The 20,389-nt window shown below is 45.3% G+C and overlaps 1 non-coding gene across 1 annotated transcript; it reads right to left on the minus strand.

Annotated features, from left to right (window-relative positions):
• Positions 1–20,024: 20,024 nt before the first annotated feature.
• On the minus strand, positions 20,025–20,188 carry LOC115873667. The gene has a single exon (XR_004048556.1). It is a non-coding gene; the product is annotated as a U1 spliceosomal RNA (small nuclear RNA).
• Positions 20,189–20,389: the final 201 nt, after the last annotated feature.

A 20,389-nucleotide genomic window follows, 5' to 3' on the forward strand; every position in this document is an offset into this window, starting at 1 on the left:
CACCACCACCACCACCACCACCTCCATCACTACCTCCATCATCTACCCAAGTAAGTGGTAGGCCAGGATGCTCTCTCTCTACATCAAAGACCCATACACACAGAAGTCCACTTCTTGGAACTAGTTGATGTCTTAATTTCATTTTTTTCTTTAAAAAAACAGTTTTATTGGTACATGATTCACATATCATATAATTTAATAGTTTCAAGAAGCAGTTTATAATCATCACCACAATCAATTTTAGAGCATTTTCTTCATTCTTGTACTCTGAGCCTTCCCTGCCACTTCGCTGTTTGTTAAAAAATGGAATTTCCCGTTTTCCTTATGGACAGTGCAAACCGTCATGGCGTCTGAATGCCAAAGGGAACAGTGAACGTCGACAGACGACATCTAGAAAGGGCGCAGCAGGGGTCTCAGCCTCCTCTTTGGGGGACCGGGGTGTGGCTGGGTATGACTGAAGGTGGGATTTGAAAGACCTGGCACACATTCAAAGGAGAGGAGCTGGGTGACGCAGAACGCAGCGCCCGAGTTACAAGAGCCACCGCCAGAAGGACTGCCAGGGAAACTACAGAACACACCACAGTCTTCTAACCTCTGAAAGGCTGCCACGGAGAAGCCGAGGGGAGCAAGGGGAGTCAGTGGGGCGCTGCTCTAAGGAGAGAGAGTTGGGGTGGTTATAAAGAAGAATTGTCAAAAAATGCCTATGATAGATTGCCCTAGAGCTTCCTGTTTGGGGCTTCCTTGGCTCCACTGGGAAGGGCATGGAGGCAGTATGAGAGGGGATCTGGATGGCTGACGTGGTCCTTCAGCGTTTATGTGGATGTTGCCTCTCTCCTTTTGCCTAGCCCAGGCCTGCACTTCGTGTCAGATTTCCCTGCAGGAGTCCTGGTGGTGTGGCTGTTAGGCGTTGGGCTGCTAACTGCCAGAGAAGTCAGCAGTTCAAAACCACTAGGGGCTCCTTGGGAGAAAGACGAGGCTTTCTATCTTGTAAGGATTTGCAGTCTTGGGAATGCACAAGGGCATTTCTACCGTGACCTAGAGGGTCGTAGTGAGTCGGCATCGACTGGTGGCAGTGAGTGTGGTGTTTGGTCTAGTGATTTCCCAGGGCCAGTGACAAATTACCACATGTCTGGTGGCTGGAAACAGCAGAGGGGCTTGGGCCAGGATTCAAACCCTGCTTCCCTGGGTAGGAGGCGAGCCTGCCACCACAGAGCCACCACTGCCCTCATTGTTTGCTTGTCCGTTCCTGGAAGCATGTGACGCCTTGGTGTCATTAGGGAATCAAATCAGCAAGACACGGCAATAAAGATGCTGCTGGTGGGCAGGCGGCAGGCAGTTTATGTGAACCAGGCCATCTAAACCTGCCGCTCCCTCTTGACCCGGGAGGGAGGAGACAGATGATGGCTCTAGGGCTTGGCTGGACACAAGGAAGAGCTGGGGACTCGGGGACTCCCGACAACCACCAGAGAGCGGTCGATCGCTGCAGAGATGATTCACAGCCGGAGAGCAGACCTTTGGTAACTAGAAAGATGGCTCAGACCCATCCTCTCCAGCATCTTCGGGGCCAGCGGAAGAGAGCGAGACCGCAGGGAAGGGAGCCCACGTCCCCGGAGGAGCCCTCAGCGGCCAGCTCACTGCACACACATTCGTGAACCGGCCACGTTTGTCTCCAGGCCTCCTTTGCCCCCTTGTGTAGTCCCCTCCAATTTTAGCCTCTTCCCTCATTCACCAAACACCAGCCGAGTCCCTAATGGGTACCTCGGGATCTGCCAGGGAGATCCCAGTAGGAAAGGACAAAATGATGAAAGGGGAGCTCACCATCTCGGGGATTGATCACTGTGCATGTCAGTGATGAAGACAGTCAGTGGTGGTGGAAGGGACGCCCACTGTGGGTGACACTGCGTGTGTCAGGGCAGAACCGCACACCGCAGGGGTTTCAGTGGCCAATCTTTTCAGATGTGGATAACCAGACCTTTCTTACCACGTGCCTCTGCAGGGGTTTCAGTAGCCAATCTTTTCAGATGTGGATAACCAGACCTTTCTTACCACGTGCCTCTGGATGGGTTTGCACCTTCAGCCTTTCAGTCAGCTACCGAGTACCTTAACCGTTTTGTACCGCCCAGGAACCTCAGTCGGGATATATTGTGATAAGTACTGAAAGAGGGGAAAATAAATCAGGACAGGGTTCACAGAGGTGGTGATATCTGAGAGGTCCCAAGAGATGCATCAAACAAAGAAAACTAACTCACTGTCTTTGAGTCAATTCTGACTCATAGGGATCCTATAGGCCAGAGTAGAACTGGTCCTTTGGGTTTCTGAGGCTATAATTCTCCCCGGGAGCAGAAAGTCTCGTGTTTTCTCCCACATAGAGGTTGGTGGGTTCAAACTGCTGACTTTGTGGTTAACAGCCACTATGCTGCCAGTGCTCCGTAGGGATGAATAAGCTTTGCTAAGCATAGACAAGGACGGGCAGGAGGAGAGAGACGATGGTGAGTTCTACTGGGCAGAGGACTGGTGAGGAATTCAGGGAGATGAGACCTGGGGTGCCTGAGAGATGGTGAGGTGAGGTGATTTGGGAAGGCTAGATTAGAGCCAGGCTGTACCAGGGTCCTTGGCATCTGTTAGGTGCTAAAGTTATATTTACTGAAAGGCAAGAGTAAGAAGAAATAGCAAGCACCTGACAATTACAGTGACTGTTATGGGAGCCCTGTTGCAGAGTGGTTACGCACTGGACTGCTCGCCACAAGGTCAGCAGTTCCAAACCACCATGCACTCCTTGAGAGAAAGAGGAGACTTTCTCCTCCTGTCAAGAGTGATGGTCTCAGAAATCCACCGGGACAGTTCCACCCTGTCTTGTAGGGTCACTATGAGTCGGCCCCGGCCCCAAGACAGTGAGTTTGTGTGTTTGGTCATTGGCTGATGGTTTATGGACCCACCCCCCACCAAGGTCTGCTCAGGTTCCAGCCCCCTGCACTTGTCAATATGACCTTACTTGGCGTGTTGGCAGGTGTGTGGCACTAACATCAGATTACACGGGAGTCGCCGAGGACCGATGTCAACAGCCAGTGACTAGAAGGACCGTAGCGACACAGGTGTAGGGAGGAGACAGCCAAGTGACGATGGCAGGAGACCTGGGAGTAGGATTGTCGCAGGCCAGCGAGGGACCGGAAGCTGGACGAGGCAAGGAACAAGGCTTCCCCTGGAGGCTGCAGACGGAGCGCAGCGCTGCTGATACCTGGCTTTGGGATTTCTAGCCTTCCCCATGGTGGGGAGCTCACGCTCTGTCGTTGAAGGCACCTGGTTGATGGGACCCTGAGGCCTCAGCCCTAGCAAACGGATTCTGTGAAAATGGCAGGTATGGGAATAGCTCCTGATGGATGATGTGCTCGTCGTTTCACAGAGTTCTGAAGCACTAGGAAAGAGAGAGGGTTACACAACTCAGCTACTAGGCACACTGGACTACGTAGGAAACTTCCTCCGGTCCTGACTCCTCTTGCGAGATGGGCTGGTGCTGCCGGAAGCACCTTGGGCCCACCGTGGGTTTGATGTTGAAGGCATTTTTGCACTCGGACACCTTTGAGTGTTGCCAAATTTTTCATAATCCTGGCATTCAGTGATGAGATGTCTTGTGGGGTTGGGGCTCACAGTTCAAGCAGCTTTGTAGTCTATACCATACATTTAACTACTTATGTCCCTCTCTATTTATCTCTCTATCACCTATTAATTACTTATTTTCAATTATTTATTTATCATCTAACTAATGCATATCAACCTATCTACCGACGTATCTGTCTAGGTCAAATGACAGTGGGGGGACAGCATCAGAGGGCTTGGGGCCGCTCTGGTCTCGAGTCCTCCTCCCGCCGGGACAGCAGTGGGGGAGAGGGCAGCGGCAGACCATCTGCCCTGCCTGTCCCAGCATCTGCTCTGGACATGGGTCACTCTGAAGAAGGGAACAGTCCCCTGTGGGGTGTTGAGGGCAGCTTCTTAGGGGGAAGTTCCCTTCCCAGGGGTCGGTATCATGCCCATTCACTGACGTCTCCCTGCAAGGCAAGGGTATGACCTCCGACAGAGGTCACTGAGCTGACAAGGTCTGGGCCTTGACCCTGGGCCGGAAAGGGCATCGAGTTACCTGGCAGAGCGCAATCAGGGCCTTTATCAGAACAAGGGCCGAGTTAAGAGTACATATGTTAACACGAAAAGCCGTAAAGATTTTTGGTGAGGAGCCACAGCAGCAAACAGCTCCATGGATTTCCTGACCTGATCTCTTCACCTGTTCTGAGGGTCAGGTCACTGCCCAGGGCGCTGTCATCTGGCAGGGCCGGAGGAAGGGGCTGGCTTTGACAATACAAGCAAAGCGTGCAACAGACCCTAGAGATTGTAGACGCGGTAATTTGAGAGAACTACTTCTGGGCTCTGCGTGAAGGAAGCATGTTTCCATTAGCATGCTTCGTGGAGGAGGCAATTCTGCTACGTGAGAGTTCGGCCCAGGTACACCTCAGCTAGTGAGTGGGCTTTGTCCCCAATATAAGGCACCCTGGTGGCACAGGGGTGGGGGTGGGTGGGTGGGAGCTGCTCCTTGGGCTGCTAATTGCAAGGTCAGTAGTTAGAACCCACCCATCTTTCTGCAGGAGAAAGATGAAGCTTCCTACTCCCGTAAACAGTTACAGTCTCAGAAACTGGCAGGGGCAGTTCTACTCTGACCCGTAGGGTCACTGTGAATCAGAATCGATTTGATGGCCGTGACTGGCTTTTGTCAGTTTTGTATGTGCCCAACATGTACCCATTCCACAGAAACTGCCAGTGTGCAAGCTTCTCTTGGAACAAGAGGAAACAGTCTCATTATAACCATGCACAACAGGAAAGATGCATCAAAGGCACATTGATATCTGGCATCAAAGAGATGCCAGCCTGGAAGGCAACCAAGAAGCCCCTTCCTGGCAGAGAGCAGGTCCGAGAACACTGTGTCTAGGGCTTTTGTGTTGAATGTGCAGACTCACTGGTGCGAGGACTATAAGGCAGCAACTCCCTGATCTACTGCTCATCACAGTCCTACCAAATGCCTGGAGAACATGCTGGAATTGAGAGGGGAATTAGGATGAAAATGTGGAAAGTCATACTAGCGGGAAGGAGGCCTGGTGGTATAGTGGTTATGCATTGGGCTGCGGTCTACATGGTTGGCAGTTTGAAACCACCAGCAGTGACTGGGCTTTCTACTCCCATAAAGAGTTACAGTTTCTGAAACTCACAGGAGGTCGCTGAGAGTCAGCATTGACTTGATGGCAGTGAGTTTGTTTATTTGTTTGTTTGTCTTATACGAGGAGAAGAGCCTAGAAGAGATGCATCTGTTTCCAAAATTCGAGATCTAAGTGTTTTAGCAACATCATTCATTCATGAATTTGCTCAGCAGATTCAATATGAATTACACTTCAATGTAAAGAAAATAACGAAATCCTCACAATGGGACCAATAGGTAATATCATGAAATATGGAGACAAGACTGAAGTTGCCAAGGATCTTGTCTTGCTTGGATCCACAATCAATGCTCATGGAATCAGTAGTCAAGAGATCAAAGTGCACATTTCATTCAGTAAATCTGCTGAAAGAGATCTCTTTAAAGTGCTGAAGAGCAAAAAGGTCACATTGAAGATTAAGGTGCACCTGCCCCAAGTACTGGTATTTTCAATCTCCTCATGTACATGTGAAAGGTGGACATTGAAGAAGAATAATGCATTTGAATTATGATATTGTTGAAGAATACTTAAAGTGCCATTAACTGCTAAAAGAACAGTAGAAGTACAGTTAGAATGCTCCTTAAAAGCAAGGATGTCGACACTTTGTGGCATGTACCTTAGACATATTATCAGGAAAGACCAGTCCCTGAAAAAGGACATCATCCTTGGTGTGCATAGTCACTTTGTTAGTCAGGGTTGACTAGAGAAACAAATCCAGAGACACTCACATGTGTGTAAGAGAGAGTTTTATGTCCAAGAGTAATTTCATATTAAGAAAACATCCCAAAAGGGCTTCTGTCGTTAAGCGGCAGATGCAGGGAAAAAAAAGAAAGAAAACACCCCTACCCAGTCCAGGTCAACCATATGTCCGATACTAGTCCAAAAATTCTCCTAGAGACTCACTCAGGACCTGCAATGATGCCCAAATCAGGAAGATCACAGGCCAGTGGGTGAAAAGTCTTGAGGAAATATCTCAGCGGGATTGAGAACTCCTGTCTGCCTCCCTGGAGGCAGAAAAAAGTTTCCACCTGTCTTCCTCCCTTGTCAACATTCTGTTGACAAGCCACATGAAGCTATGCTGATGGCAGCCAGAGCCCTGGAGCTGGAGGAGCCACATGGAGAGCCGCACTAGCGCTGAGATGCTTCCACAAGACTTTTCACCCTCTGGCTTGTGAGCTTCTTGCTTTCAGCATCATTGCATGTACTGCGTGAGTCTGTAGAAGAACTTAATATCGAACTTACGGACTCAATCTGGACTGGGCTGGGATGTTTTCTTAATATACAATTACTCTTGGATATAAAACTCTCTCTTACACACATATGAGTGTCTCTTGGATTGTTTCTCTAGTCTACCCAGACTAACACATTGACCATGTGTCAGGGCTTGACAGCAACTAGTCACATCAACAATATACTCTGTTACCACACCTGTCAGATACATCTGGTCTCTAATCCTTGTTGCTACCTTTAGCTTCTAATGGGGAAGAGGTCTCAAAGAGTAGAAATGACTTGGTATGTGAAGGTTGACATTTCTTTTTCCCATGTAGCCAGCTGCACACTGGAGAAGAGATTGGGTTTATTTAGAAAAAGTTTCCATCTGTCTTTTGTCATGAAGATTTTGGAGAAAGGTGGCCCGGAAGGCTGCAAAGGAGACTTGTACACCAATTAAGTAAACCGATTCAGTGATTTCAGGGCAGCAAGAGAATTTGCATCAGTCATGGGTGTTCTGACCTGAGCGGCCCATCAGTGCTATGAGTCCTGGACACAAATGACCAGTCCTATTCTTTTCTACAGGCTCTAGGTTAGCTTTTGTTCCACTTAAAAATAGGAAAATGTCAATGGTCACTACCTTTCCTCCTGTAAGTTTTTATCTCTATGTTCTGTGGGGGGGAAAGAAGTCTGCAGTCAGAGAGAGAAGTAATCCCCCCACCCCCCACCCCGTGGCTAATAAGCTCCAAATGTGCAAAAGGTTAGTCGCTGAATGATTTTGGAGTCCGTGCCTCCAAGTGAAGCATTTGTTCAGCTCCCCTGGATAATTGTGAGAAACGAGAAATTAAAGGGGGTTCTGGAGTCTTACATAGATTGCAAGTTTAAAAACAATTTGGTCCCTGCATCATTAAAACTAAACTTTCACCTGCCACAAATTTCCTTCTTTGTTCCAAAAGCTATTGTCTGTTTCAACCGAGAGGAAAGGAGGCTGTCCCTGGCCTTGCTCAGAGTGCAAATGAGAGCAAGAATCAGCAGGGCTCTCCATGCTAATGAGCCAGGGCTGCTGATCAGAGCGTGGACTCCGACCCAGGCCATTTCCCTTGGATCAGAAAAAGGAAAAAGAAAAAATGTCAGCTGGCTTTTGGTGGCCACAATAAAATGAGTTACTTCAGCAGAAGTAAACATGCAGCCACTGGAGATGTTTTCAATCAGTGTGATCACACCTCGATGATTCAGTGGAGTGACTGACGCATCGAATGAAGCAGCCAGACTGCACTGAGAATTCCTAGATGCGAATGCATACTGTTTTGAGAACTCAGGTGTCCTGGCCCCCCAAGCCACGGTGGTTTCAGTCACCTCAAATACACGGGATAAGTGAGACTGAAGCAAAAATGGATGCATTTGCGTTGTGATGCTGGTGAAGAATATTAAAATCTACCGAAGACTGCCACAGGGGCGGACAAAGCTGTCTTGGAAGAAATAACAGTCAGAATGCTTCTGAGAGAGTAGAACGACGAGACTTCTTATGTCCTTTGAGCACATGACCAGGAGGGACTTTCCCTCGTCACGCTTGGTAAAGTAGAAGGTCAGGAAAAAGGAGAAAGACCCTCGGAGGAGACGAGCCAGTCAGGGTGCAGGATAGCACTGATGAAACACACAAATTTCCTCTAGTTCTTTAATGCTTCCTCCCCCTCAGGACCAATAAAGAGAGTAGCGATACCAGGAGGAGGAGGGGAAGGTGGGGGAGAAAGGGAGAACCGACCACCAGGTATTAATTTAAACTCTAGGGCACCAGGTATTAATTTAAACTCTAGTACAGTTCTTTCCTCTGATCTCGGATTTCATTATTTACAATCCTTAGATCACATGGGATGGTGTGCTCCTTCTGTGCAGATTTAGCTGGACCTCATTTAGATGACTACTTGCTTTAAGACAAGCTTTTAAGACCTCCGATGCTATTCTTTTGATATCCAAGCACCATCTGATTTCTTCACCACACTTTGCTACAGCTCCCATATCTTCCGTGATCCCTTGATGAGAGCAAGTGCCAAGCAGGGTCACATCAGAAGAATGAATCTGAGTAGGAAATTTCAAACTGAAGTTTGAGAAAACAGAATGAAGTATTATAATGAAATGTGCAAAGACCTAGAGGCAGAAAGGAAAAAATGGGGGGAATAACATGCTCAGCATATCTCAATTAGAAATAATTAAAGAAAAATACTCACCTCAAGTTGTAGTAGTTAAGGAGTCTATGGGTAAAATGTTGAATGATGTAGGAAGCAGCAAAAGATGACTGAAGGAGTAAACAGAGTCACCGTAGCAGAAAGAACTGGTCCTCTCCAGATGGATTACACAGGAATAAATGGACTCTGTCTATGGGAAGAGGAGATGGAGAAGCTCAATATCATCAGGCAAAAGAGGCCAGGGCTAAGTGTGGAACAAACACACTGCTAATACAAAAGGTCCCTGCACTAAACATAGCGGATCTCAGTCAGTCATTTCAAGAGGCAGCACGCGATCAAGAACACTTGAAGGAACTGAGGGAGGAAGTTCAATCTGCATTGAAGGCATCAGCCCAAACCAAAGTTCTGAGAATTGACAGACTATCCACGGAAACGTTTCAACAAGCTGATGAAGCATAGGAATCACTTACGTGTCTGCGCCAAGAAATGTGGAAGACAGTTATCTGGTCAACCATATGGTGCCCATTCCAAAGAAGGGAGATTCAGTGTCATGTAGAAATGATTGAACAGTAGCATTGATATCACACACAAGTAAAATATTGCTGAAGGGCATTAAAAAATGATTGCGGTAACACATCAATAAGGAGCTGCCGGAAACTAATGCCAGATCCAGAAGAGGACATGGTCTGAGGGCTGTCATGATTGATATCAGATGGATCTTGACTGAAAGCAGAGCATGCTAGAAAGATGTTTACCTATGTTTTATTGACTATGAAAAGGCATTAGACTGTGGATTATAAAAATCCTCCTGAGAAGGAGAATTCTAGAACTCGTCATTGTGCTCCTGTGGAAACTGTACAGGGATCAAGAGGCAGTTGCGTGAACAGAACAAGGGAACACTGTATGCTATAAAAGCAGGAAAGGTGTGCATCAGGGTTGTATCCTCTCACCATATTATTCAGTCTGTGTGCAGAGCAAATAGAAAGGTTGGATTATATGAAGAAGAATGCAGCTTTATTTATTATTTAAAACAGCTTTTGTTGCACTAAATATGTAGGTCAAGGTATACTTCACATGGTGTCCTTTGATCCAAAGATATATTTGAGCAGTGCAAATTACACGAACTTGGACTTTTCCACCAGGTATCACTTCACCTTCATTAGGAACTGAATGGCAGACAGTTCCAATTTCTTGTCTTAGACAGGGGCCAGAAATAAGAGTTACTATACAATAAGAAGGAAGCCCAGATGTTGTAGTGGCTTATGTGTTTGACTGCTAACCACAAGCTCAACTATTTGAGGCCCCCAGCGGCTCAGTGAGACAGAGAGGAGATTTTCTGCTTCCATAAAGATCTACTGCCTCAGAAATCCACAGAAGTTCCACTCTGTCCTAGAGGGTCACCACGGGTCACAATTGACCGATAGTGAGTTTGGTACAATAAATAGAGATTCAAATGTTCTGAAACCCAAATTGGTCCATCCAAGTTTCAGCTCCTTTTTTAAAATGAAAATGTCCCAGCCTTGTTATAAGATGGCATGACTTCCACACTTGTGCACACAAAGTCTTAAAAGAAATGCTAGGATTTTCCTTATAAAGAAGCTTGCAGTCATCCTCACTTCTGAAACATTTATTATGAATTATTCATTGATTTCTATATATTAAATGTGTTCTGAAATGTTTACTGTATAATTAGAACAAGAAAAATTTAGATCTTCAAATTATTTATGAAAATGACTATGTTGTCTTACATTTTCAACACTCTAAATTGCCCTCATACCTTCTATGTATGTGCCTTTTCAATTTTCTTTTTTATTTTCCATTCAAGCAGTGTTATGGCTTTGTAGTATCCAACTTATAGTCGCTCTATGTGGCACAGCCTCCCATACAAAAAATGAAAACCTGCTGCCATCTAATCTGTTCTAACTCAGAGTGATGATGCAGACAGAGAAGTACTGCCCTTTTGGGTTTCCAACCCTTTATAACTTTTAAAAGCTGGAGAATGACTGGTGGGTTTGAACCACTGACCTTATGATTGGCAGCTCAATGCATACCCAACTAGCCACCATAGCTCCACAGAGAGCTTCTGTTGGAAGTCCCTTAATACTTAATTCTTTGAAAATTATTTCTGATTTTTTGGGTTGTTTTATCCTTCAATTTGTGTGTCTGGATTCTTCTCATATTTAAAAGTAGGATGATAAATTAACAAATGAGTATAACTTAATTTCTAAAAATAAGTGAAACACCATATCTCAGAAACCAGAGCTGGTGCAGTCTATCCAATGCCACTTTCTAAATCAGAGTCCCCAATAGGCCCAGAAACAGATCTAAAAAACAAGATAACAAGAAAAAAAAAACTGTTGTTAGACTGTGTTATGTTTAGCAGGCTGTTTAATGATCATCACTATCTGTTTCCAATTTTTTTATAAACCTTTTTTTTAAAATCATTTTATTAACAAAAGCTCAGTGTGGCAGTTACATAATCTCCTGTCAACTTGAGCGAAGGGGTGGAGTCTAGCCTGTCAATCAGGTCGCAGTTTGATTACCTCATTTGGAGGCATGAGGGAGATAAATAGCTCACTGGAGGCCAGACCTAGTCTCTATGCCTTCCCTTTCTTGCTGTTGAGACACTCGTAGAGCTGGAGGAGACCCGTGGAGACCCGTGGCAGCGTTGAGATGCTTCCACTGCCACTGAATCCACAAGACCTTCTTGCTACACACTGGCCTGTAATATTTCTACATTCAGTATCATTGTATGTGCTGTGTGAGCCTAAAGAGTTTATGGACTAGTATAAGACATATGGGCTAATATCAGACTTATGGACTTGATCTGGACTGGGCTATGATGTTTTCTCAATACACAATTGCTTTTTTATAGAAAGCTCTTTCTTATACACATACGAGTGTCTATGAATTTGTTCCTCTAGTCAATCCGGACGAATACACTCAGTGTCCCCTTGGTAAGGAATTTCCCTCCCTCATGACCATCCCTGTAACCACTAATAAACCTAGGTTTATCTGCTGTTGCTGATAGCTACCATTGAATCTGCTCTGACTCATAGGGACCCTGTGCACAACAGAACCAAACAGTGCCAGGTCCTGTGCCATCCTCAGCATTGTTCCTCTGCCTGAGCCCATTGGTGTAGCCATGGTGCCGATCCATCTCCTTGAGGGCCTTCCTTTTTCATCCTGCCTCTCCACTTTACAAACATGATGTCCTTCTCCAGGCATGGTCTCTCCTGACAACATGTCCAAATAGTAAGACGAAGTCTTGTTATCCTTGCCTCGAAGGAGAACTCTGACCTGCTTCCAAAACAGATCAGCTTGTTCTTTGAGAAGTCCACAGTTCTTTCAATATTTTTCTCCAGGGCTACAATTCCAATGTGGCCATTCTCCTAGGGTCTTCCTTATTCAAGGTCCAATGTGCACATGCACATGATGCCAAGGAGACTGCCATGGCTTGGGTCAGGTACACCTTAGTCAATCAAGTTGGAATTGCCCCTGGGTGGCACAAACGACTAAGCGTTGGCTATCAGTTGGAAGGTTGGCTGTTGGAACTTACACTGAGGCACCTTGGCAGACAGGACTGGTGAGCTGCCTCTAACAGCTCACAGGTTTGAAAACCCCATGGAGCAAGTCTACTCTGTACATGTGAGTTTATCATGAGTCAGAATCAGCTTGATGGCAACTAACAACAACAGATAGCATGAACACTATCTAAAAACTCAGCTCACTGCCATCAAATCAATGACTACAAGGTCAGCAATTTGAAATGACCAGCAACTCCTCCGGAGAGAGATAAGACTTTCTATTCCTGTTAAAAGTTATACTCTCTTGGACATCCCTCACAGAAGGGTTGCAAGGAAGGGCCAAGTTGGCCAGGGTGCAGTCTAAGCACCGACGAAACACACAACATTCCTCAAGTTCATTAATGCTTCCTCCCCCCAATTATCATGACCCCAGTTCTATCTTACAATTCCTGCTAGATCGGAGCATGTACACTGGTACAGATAAGAGCTCTCGACACACAGAATCCAGGACAGATAAACCCCTCAGGACTAATAATGGAAGTAGCGATACCATGAGGGTAGGGGGAAGATGGGGGGAGAAGGGGGAGACTGATTGCAATAATCAACTTAAAATCACCACCACCACCCTGAGGGGGATGGACGACAGAAACGTGGGTGAAGGGAGACAGTAAGATATGAAAATAATAATTTATAATTTATTAAGGAGTCATGAAGATGGGATGGTGATGGAGAGAGGGGGAAAAGAGGAGCTGATACCCAGGGTTCAGCTAGAAAGAAAATGTTTTGGAAATGATGATGGCAACATATGTACAAATGTGCTTGATACAATTGCTGTATGGATTGTTATAAGAGCTGTAAGAGCCCCCCAATACCACTCTGTTTTATTGGAATTGGCTCGATGGCACTGAGTTATGGACACTATAATGTTTGAAAAAAGACTTTGTTGTGACCCTAAAGCAGCGGTTCTCAACCTGTGGGTTGCGACCCCTTTGGGGGTTGAACAACCCTTTCACAGGGGTCGTCTGATTCATAACAGTGGCAAAATTACAGTTACGTATAAAGTAGCAACAAAAATAATTTTATGATTGGGGGTCACCACCACATGAGGAACCGTATTAAAGGGTCTCAGCCTTAGGAAGGTTGAGAACCACTGGCCTGCAGTGATTGTTGAACTTTTGAGCCCTGCAGGGCACAGGGACTTTTCTCACAAGGACAGAGGCATAGCCCTACCAATGCCTCAATTTCAAACTCCTAGCCTCCAGAACTGTCAGGAATGCATGTGTGTTGTGTTAAGCCACCAAAACAGTGACCTAAACTTTCATTCTAGAAGGATCTGCGTCCTTGGTTTGTTTTATTGAGTTAGAGTTTTCATTGTCGAGGCTCATTGGACCAAGACGGTATCCCAGTGAATCTCCTGAAGTCCGAACATAGAACTCCATTCCCCATTATGTTATTTTCCCTTTTGATTATTAGGATCAATAACTCAGCCAACACTGTGCCCTCCTTCTCTGCTGTTTGTTAAGCAAATGAGGATCCTCAAATAGCCGTGGTGACCCAACTTCCTGGCAGGAGCATTTTTCTCTTGGGCAACAAAGACCTCCGAACTTCCCAAGTCCCAAGCGAGGAGGCTGGGAAGCAAACGTCTCTGCAGAGTGTTGTAGAGTGACAGTGAGAGGGACACTCTCATCTTCACTCCACACCAGGCATTCTGACTACAGGGAAAGTGACACCGCGTGTTGACTCTGATTCAAGGCAGCTGGGGATAATGAAGGCCAGTACTCCAGATGCTCCGAATGGCATCTCTCTCCTAGCACTGTGACCAAGCCTGCAGCAGGCTGGTCTACTTTTGGATTAGGCCAGAAGCTTCGGCGTGATGTGACATCTGGGCATGAGTCCTACGCCACACATCCTTTGCCATAAAATGTGTCTCTGGTCAGTGTAGCTTCCCCTGACGATGCATGAGTCAGTCTATGATGTGCATGAAGAATGGTGTTGATAAAAGCATTGCGGATAGAGAAGGCAGGTCTCTATCAGGACTTTATCTACCTCTGTGAGGACAAAATGCTGTCATTTCAAGACAGAAGTGCTCTGTCTTAGCTAACTAGCACTCATGTAATATAAACAGGTAGCCTTAAGGAGCAACAATTCCTTTCTCAAGGTTCTGGAGGTGAAAGTCCACATCAGGCTGAGTCCAGTCGTCTCCTATCAGGAACCCCATGGATTCTTTGATTTCTTGGCTTATAGATAATTCTTACATGGCATCTGTTTTGCCTGTGTGTGTCTTTTCAAAAAATCATTTTATTGGGGGCTCGTACAACTCTTATCACAATCCATACACCCACCCATTGTGTCAAGCACATTTGTACATTTGTTGCCATCATCATTCTCAAAACATTTGCTTTCTGCTTGAGCCCTTGGTATCAGCACCTCATTTCCGCCCCCTCCCTTCCCCCCTCCCTCATGAACCCTTGATAATTTAGAAATTATTATTATTTTGTCATATCTTACCCACTCCCTTCACCCACTTTTCTGTTGTCCATCCTCCAGGGAGGAGGTTATATGTAGATCCTTGTAATCAGTTCCCCCTTTCCACCCCACCCTCCCTCCACCCTCCGGTATCAACACTGTGTGTGCCTTTTTATCCATTGTGTTCTTCTCAAGTATCAAGAGATTCAGAGATTGTTAGATTTCTAATTTACCCACTTGGGTTGACCCAATGACCATTAAGAAAGAAAGCTCTATTTCTAAATAGATTTCTATTTATAGGTATAGCGACCAAGGTAGGACTACATATCTTCAGAGGATACAATTAAATCCATGGCAGGGTTCAATAGAATTAACTTGCTAGTGAATAGTGGTCAATCGTGACATACTGGGGTTCAGATATGACCTTTGTTGTTGTCAAGATGGAAACTCAGCCGTAGTTGTAGTTGGATCAGCCCTGGTGAGGGTAAACCCACAGTGACAAACCTATGCCATTATGGCCACATTATATATAATCCCATGAGGTTAATCAACCTGATTGTTAAGGACCTGCTCCATAGTGAATGTCTTACAGTGAGAGAAGCATGAATGTTTTCATACGCTTTGCCCTTTCTAAGTGATCCATCGGCATACTCTCAAGAACGTACTTCTTTTCAAGTATTGCTCTTTCCAAGTCATTGACCAGTAGGTCAATCCATGGATTAGAATGCTTCTACACTTCTAGCCATCATCCCTGACTGCTGTTGCCTTCCCTGCCCCCTTACTTTCAGGCTTTCTCTCCCAAGATATAACCTCAGATCAGCTATGTCCATGCCTGAATTTAAGCTGTTTGAAATCAAGGTACTGGCAGAGTCATGCTTCTGTCCTTGGAGAAAAACCAAATGAAATAATGAGGGTTCTGTTAATAATGGGAGCAAACAGAAATGAGCCCTGACCTGGGCTGTGGTACAGAAGACCTTCCTGAAGCGTTGTGTGGTGGGTGCCCAACTATTCTGAAGACAGTCCAGCTCACAGATATAAGGGCTGGCTGCAAATGGATGTCAGAGGACTTCCCAAATTCTCTCTTCTGAAAGGATTCCCCTTTATCAGTTTCTCTCTGCTTCCAGGTGATGTCAGCATGGTGTGCTGATTCATCCTTACATCAAATCTGTGTCTTTCCAACTCCATTTACTAGTTACAAGGAACTCCACGGGAGGCCATAGGTGTGGTTTGTAGGGGAGATGGCAACAATGTAGGGGTGAGTGTCATGAGACCCTGAACCCTCTGTTTATGAGGTTTACTGGGGCTTTCTGTAGTTCCTCTGGGCCAAGCTTACATTTGTCATTTCATTTTTACAATGGCACACTGCCGTGCATATTCAATTTCATGGTGGGTGGATCGGGTAACACCCATTTCATGATAAACCGTTGTGGTGGCTTAGTTACACGGTGTTCCATGGTCAGGTATTTCATGTCGGCCAGGGCCCACTAGCAAGCCAGTGCCTGCTTTTCAAACAGGGAAGCAGAAGCATGCCTTGCTCCCAAGTGTAAGTGTCCGTGCTGTGACTCTCCCTTTGGGCCTCCCTAGAGAGGCCAGAGATGGAGAGACATCCCCATTCATTCCCATCCCAAAGGAAAGTGATCCATCAGAATATGGAAATGACCGAACACTGTCATTAATGCCAAGCACAAGTAAAACGTTGCTGAAGATAATTTTAAAATGGTTGTAGCAGTACTCCGACCAGGAAATGCCAGGCAGATCCAGAAGAAGACAGGGAATGAGGGGTATCATTGCTGATATCAGAGGGATTTGGGCCGGAGGCAGAAAGTACCAGGAAGATGTTTACTTGTGTTTTATTGAGTATGTGACGACATTTGACTGTTCAGGTCATCATAAGCTGTGGACAATGTTGTGAACAATGGCCATTCCAGATCACGTCATTGTGCTCATGTGTTGCACATAGATCAAGAGACAGTTGTTTGAATGGAACAAGGGGGGCGGGGGCACTGCTTGTTTTAAAACCAGGAGATGTGTGCATTGGAGTTACATCCTTTTACCAGCTTTAGTCAATCTGTACCCCAGCAAAGAACCCCAGAAAGTGGGCTATCTGAGGAAGAATGCAGCATCATGGTTGGAGGAAGGCTCATCAACAACCTACGATATGTCGAAGGCACAGCTTATCTTCTGAAAACAAAGAGGACTTGATCGATATCAAAGGCTGTAGTCTTAAGTATGTTCCACTTTATACACTTCAACATAAAACATCTTCATAACTAGTTCAATAAAAAAATCATGATAAGCAGAAAAGACTGAAGTTTCCAAGGATTTCATTTTACTTGCGGGCACAAGCACTGCCCACAGAAGCAGCAGACAGGGAGTCAATGCATTGCATTGGGCAAATCTGCTGCAAAAGACTTCTTGAAGTATTTTTTACTTGCCTCCTATGCCTATGAACGCTGGACAATGAGGAATGAAGACAGAATTGATGCCTTGGAATGATGAGGTTGGGGAAGAATATTAAATATATCACGGATGCCACAAGAATGAAGGAATCTCATCTGGAAGAAGTGCGGTCAGAGTGCTCCTTAGAAGCAAGGATGGGGAGACTTCATCTCGTGTGCTTTGGACGTGTTGGCAGGAGAGACCAGTCCCTGAAAAAGATGTCACATAAGGGTCTGTGAGAAAGAGGAAGACCCTTCCGGAGAGGAATTGCTTGCAACAGTGGCGACAACAGTGGGGCAAACAGGAATATTTGTGAGATGGTGCAGGATCTGCCACAATAGGGTCAGTACGAGTTGGAGCTGACTCCATGGTGCCTATCAATAACCAACGAGACCTCCAAGAAGATCTCTGTGCCGTAAACACGTCTCTGACCATTAGCCCGCAGGGCAGGCAAGTCCAAACCACAGCCCGGACTCAGCTCCAAATTGAGTGACACTTGAAATGGATGGGAGCAGCATACTAAATGTTCAAGATATTCCACTAAGTTATGACCATGGCATCATGATAATGTGTTATAATATCATGACTATTTTTTAATGCAGAAATGTATAACAATATAAAAGTAATTATTGTGATCATTTCATTTTTTGATGGGTTTTACAAGGTACCACGACTCGTCTCTCAATTAGAGGAGCTATCCTGACCTGTGCCAGACCATTGTGGCCCTAGAAACATACTTTAGATGGCAAGCCATTTCAGTTTGACAGTATTTATCTTCCGTACGTTGGCAAGCACTCAGGACAGGGAGTATCTTGGGTAGTTACTACTTTCTGGTCCTCACGCACAATTAGCATGAAGTCCTCAACAGAATGGGCCAGAATGGTGTTCTGTGGGTAATTAAGGTTCTTCTGTACTATATTGCACCCTGGTGCTGAAGTGGTTACACATTGGGTTGCTAATCAGAAGGTCAACAGTTTGAAACCACCAGCCACTTTGTGGGAGAAAGATGGGACTTTCTATTCTTGTAAAGAGTTACAAGCTCAGAAATCCAAAGAAGGTCAGTTCTACTCTGTCCTACGTGGGCACTATGATTCAGGATCGAGTTGATGGCAGAGATCTAGATTATAATATGAGAATCAATGCAGAAAATTTCCTCAAATGTCTTTGCTTCTATACCATTCACGGGGTTCTACTTATGTGAACTGACTTAGATTTGGGAACTGATTAAGAGCACTTGAGTTCTTCAATGGAGAGTTCAGTTAGGTTTCTGACCATTTCCCCACTTAATTACGATATATGGAACGCTGGTAGTGTAGTGGATTACGTATTGGGCTGATAACACAGTCAGCAATTTGAATTCACTAGTGGCGCCAAGGGAGAAAGAAGAAGCTGTCTGCTCCTGCAAAGATTTACAGTCTTGGAAACCCAAAGAGGCAGTTCTACGCTGCTTTATAGGATCACTTCATCAGAATCAACTTTGATTTCATTTATTATATATCAAACACTACTTTATTAATCTATCAATCTACTTCATTTCTTGGCACCCTGTGATCAATTAACCCTTGCCTTCGTATCCTCTGGTCAAGATATTCTAATTATGCTCAGGGAACCATTACTCCTGTTACTGTTTCTGAAGGGTTATCTGTCTTGGTTTCATGTATGGAACAATCTGAAATATACAAATGAACATGTCTAACATGATTAATGAGGTAAAACAAATAAAAACCATAACAGTAAATGGAGGAAATATTAAAGGACTAGAGGAGGGTTATGTGTTTCATCAGTGCTATACTGCACCCAGGGGCGGGGGAAGGGGAAGGGGAGTGTTAGCATTGATGACTGTATAGCCCCACTTGAGGGGAGCAAACAACAGAATTGCATGTGAATGGATATAGTGGATGGAGTAAGATACGGCAAAAAGTAAAATAAAATAACGGTTCCTGGCGGGTAGGGTGTGGGCGGGAAGGGAAGGGATAAAAGGGAGCTCATATCAAGGAGTTCAAGAAGAAAGAACATGTTTTGAAACTGATTGTGGTAGTAATTGTACAATACTGCTTGATGTGATTGAACTATGGGATGTTATGATAGCTATAAGAGCTCCCAATAAAAGGATTAAAAATAATAACAATTAAAAATTTTTACAGATATTCTAATGATCACTCTATCCCCCTGATTTATGATACTACTCTGTTGTCCCTCTGCACCTCTCCTGTTTTTGCTGAGAACCCAATCCTATTACAGTACCCTGACTGCCCTCTCCACTTTATGAAGCGCAGAGAGCTTCACGGATTTTGATGTCACACTCACCCATACATTTAGGGTCTATAAACTGGAAACACAGGGAATCCAGGACAGATGATGATCCCTTCAAGACCAGTGGTGAGAATGGCGATACCGGTAGGGTGGAGGGAGGGTGGGGTGGAAAGAGGGAACCGATGACAAGGATCCATATATAACCTCCATCCTGGGGGATGGACAACAGAAAAGTGGGTGAAGGGAGATGTCAGACAGTATAAGATATGACAAAATAATAATAATTTATAAATTATCAAGGGTTCATGGGGAAGGGGGGGCGCGGGGAGGGAGGGGTCAAAAATGAGGAGCTGACACCAAGGGCTCAAGTAGAAAGCAAATGTTTTGAGAATGATGATGGCAACAAATGTACTAATGTGCTTGCCACAATGGATGTATGGATGGATTTTGATAAGAGTTGTACAAGTCCCCAATAAAATGATTTAAAAAAATGCACAGCCTATAAAACCCACGGGGCACTCCTACTCTGTCACGCAGGGTCACAAGGAGCCAGTACTGACTTGAGGACAGCTCAGAACAACAACAAATGTCTAGTGGAGAGAGTGTCCTCTGCGGCCTCCAGGAGGTGCAGTTAGAAGCTAGGTAACCCTAGATGCATTCCAACTTTACCATCTCCATGAGCCATTAGACTAATTTCTTTTCTTTTTTTTTAACAGGGGAGAGCAAGAACACAGTCCCCAACTACCACAAATTATGCAGTCGAGTTTCCCACATTTGGGGAAATTTCAGGGGTCAGCACATCGGGAGTGCAATGGATAAGCCTCATCCTGGGAAAACCACCTGCGTGATCATGGTATCTCCCCAGCCAGGTAAGTATTAGACTAATTTCTTTATAGACGTGGGTGGGCTTTCTGGCCCTTTTTGACTTGGTAGACTACAGGGCACCATTGTATCTAGGTCCTGATTAGTCTGATTAGCTAACTAAGATAATGAGTGTTGTTTTCAAGTGCTCAAGGGATACCTGGGGAAGCAGATCCACAACCACAGCAAAGACCAACCCACTGCCATTGAGTTGATT

This window comes from Echinops telfairi, unplaced genomic scaffold (assembly GCF_000313985.2).
Source record: "Echinops telfairi isolate 266 unplaced genomic scaffold, ASM31398v2 ScPeMD7_7469;HRSCAF=8507_0, whole genome shotgun sequence".
NCBI lineage: Eukaryota > Metazoa > Chordata > Mammalia > Afrosoricida > Tenrecidae > Echinops > Echinops telfairi.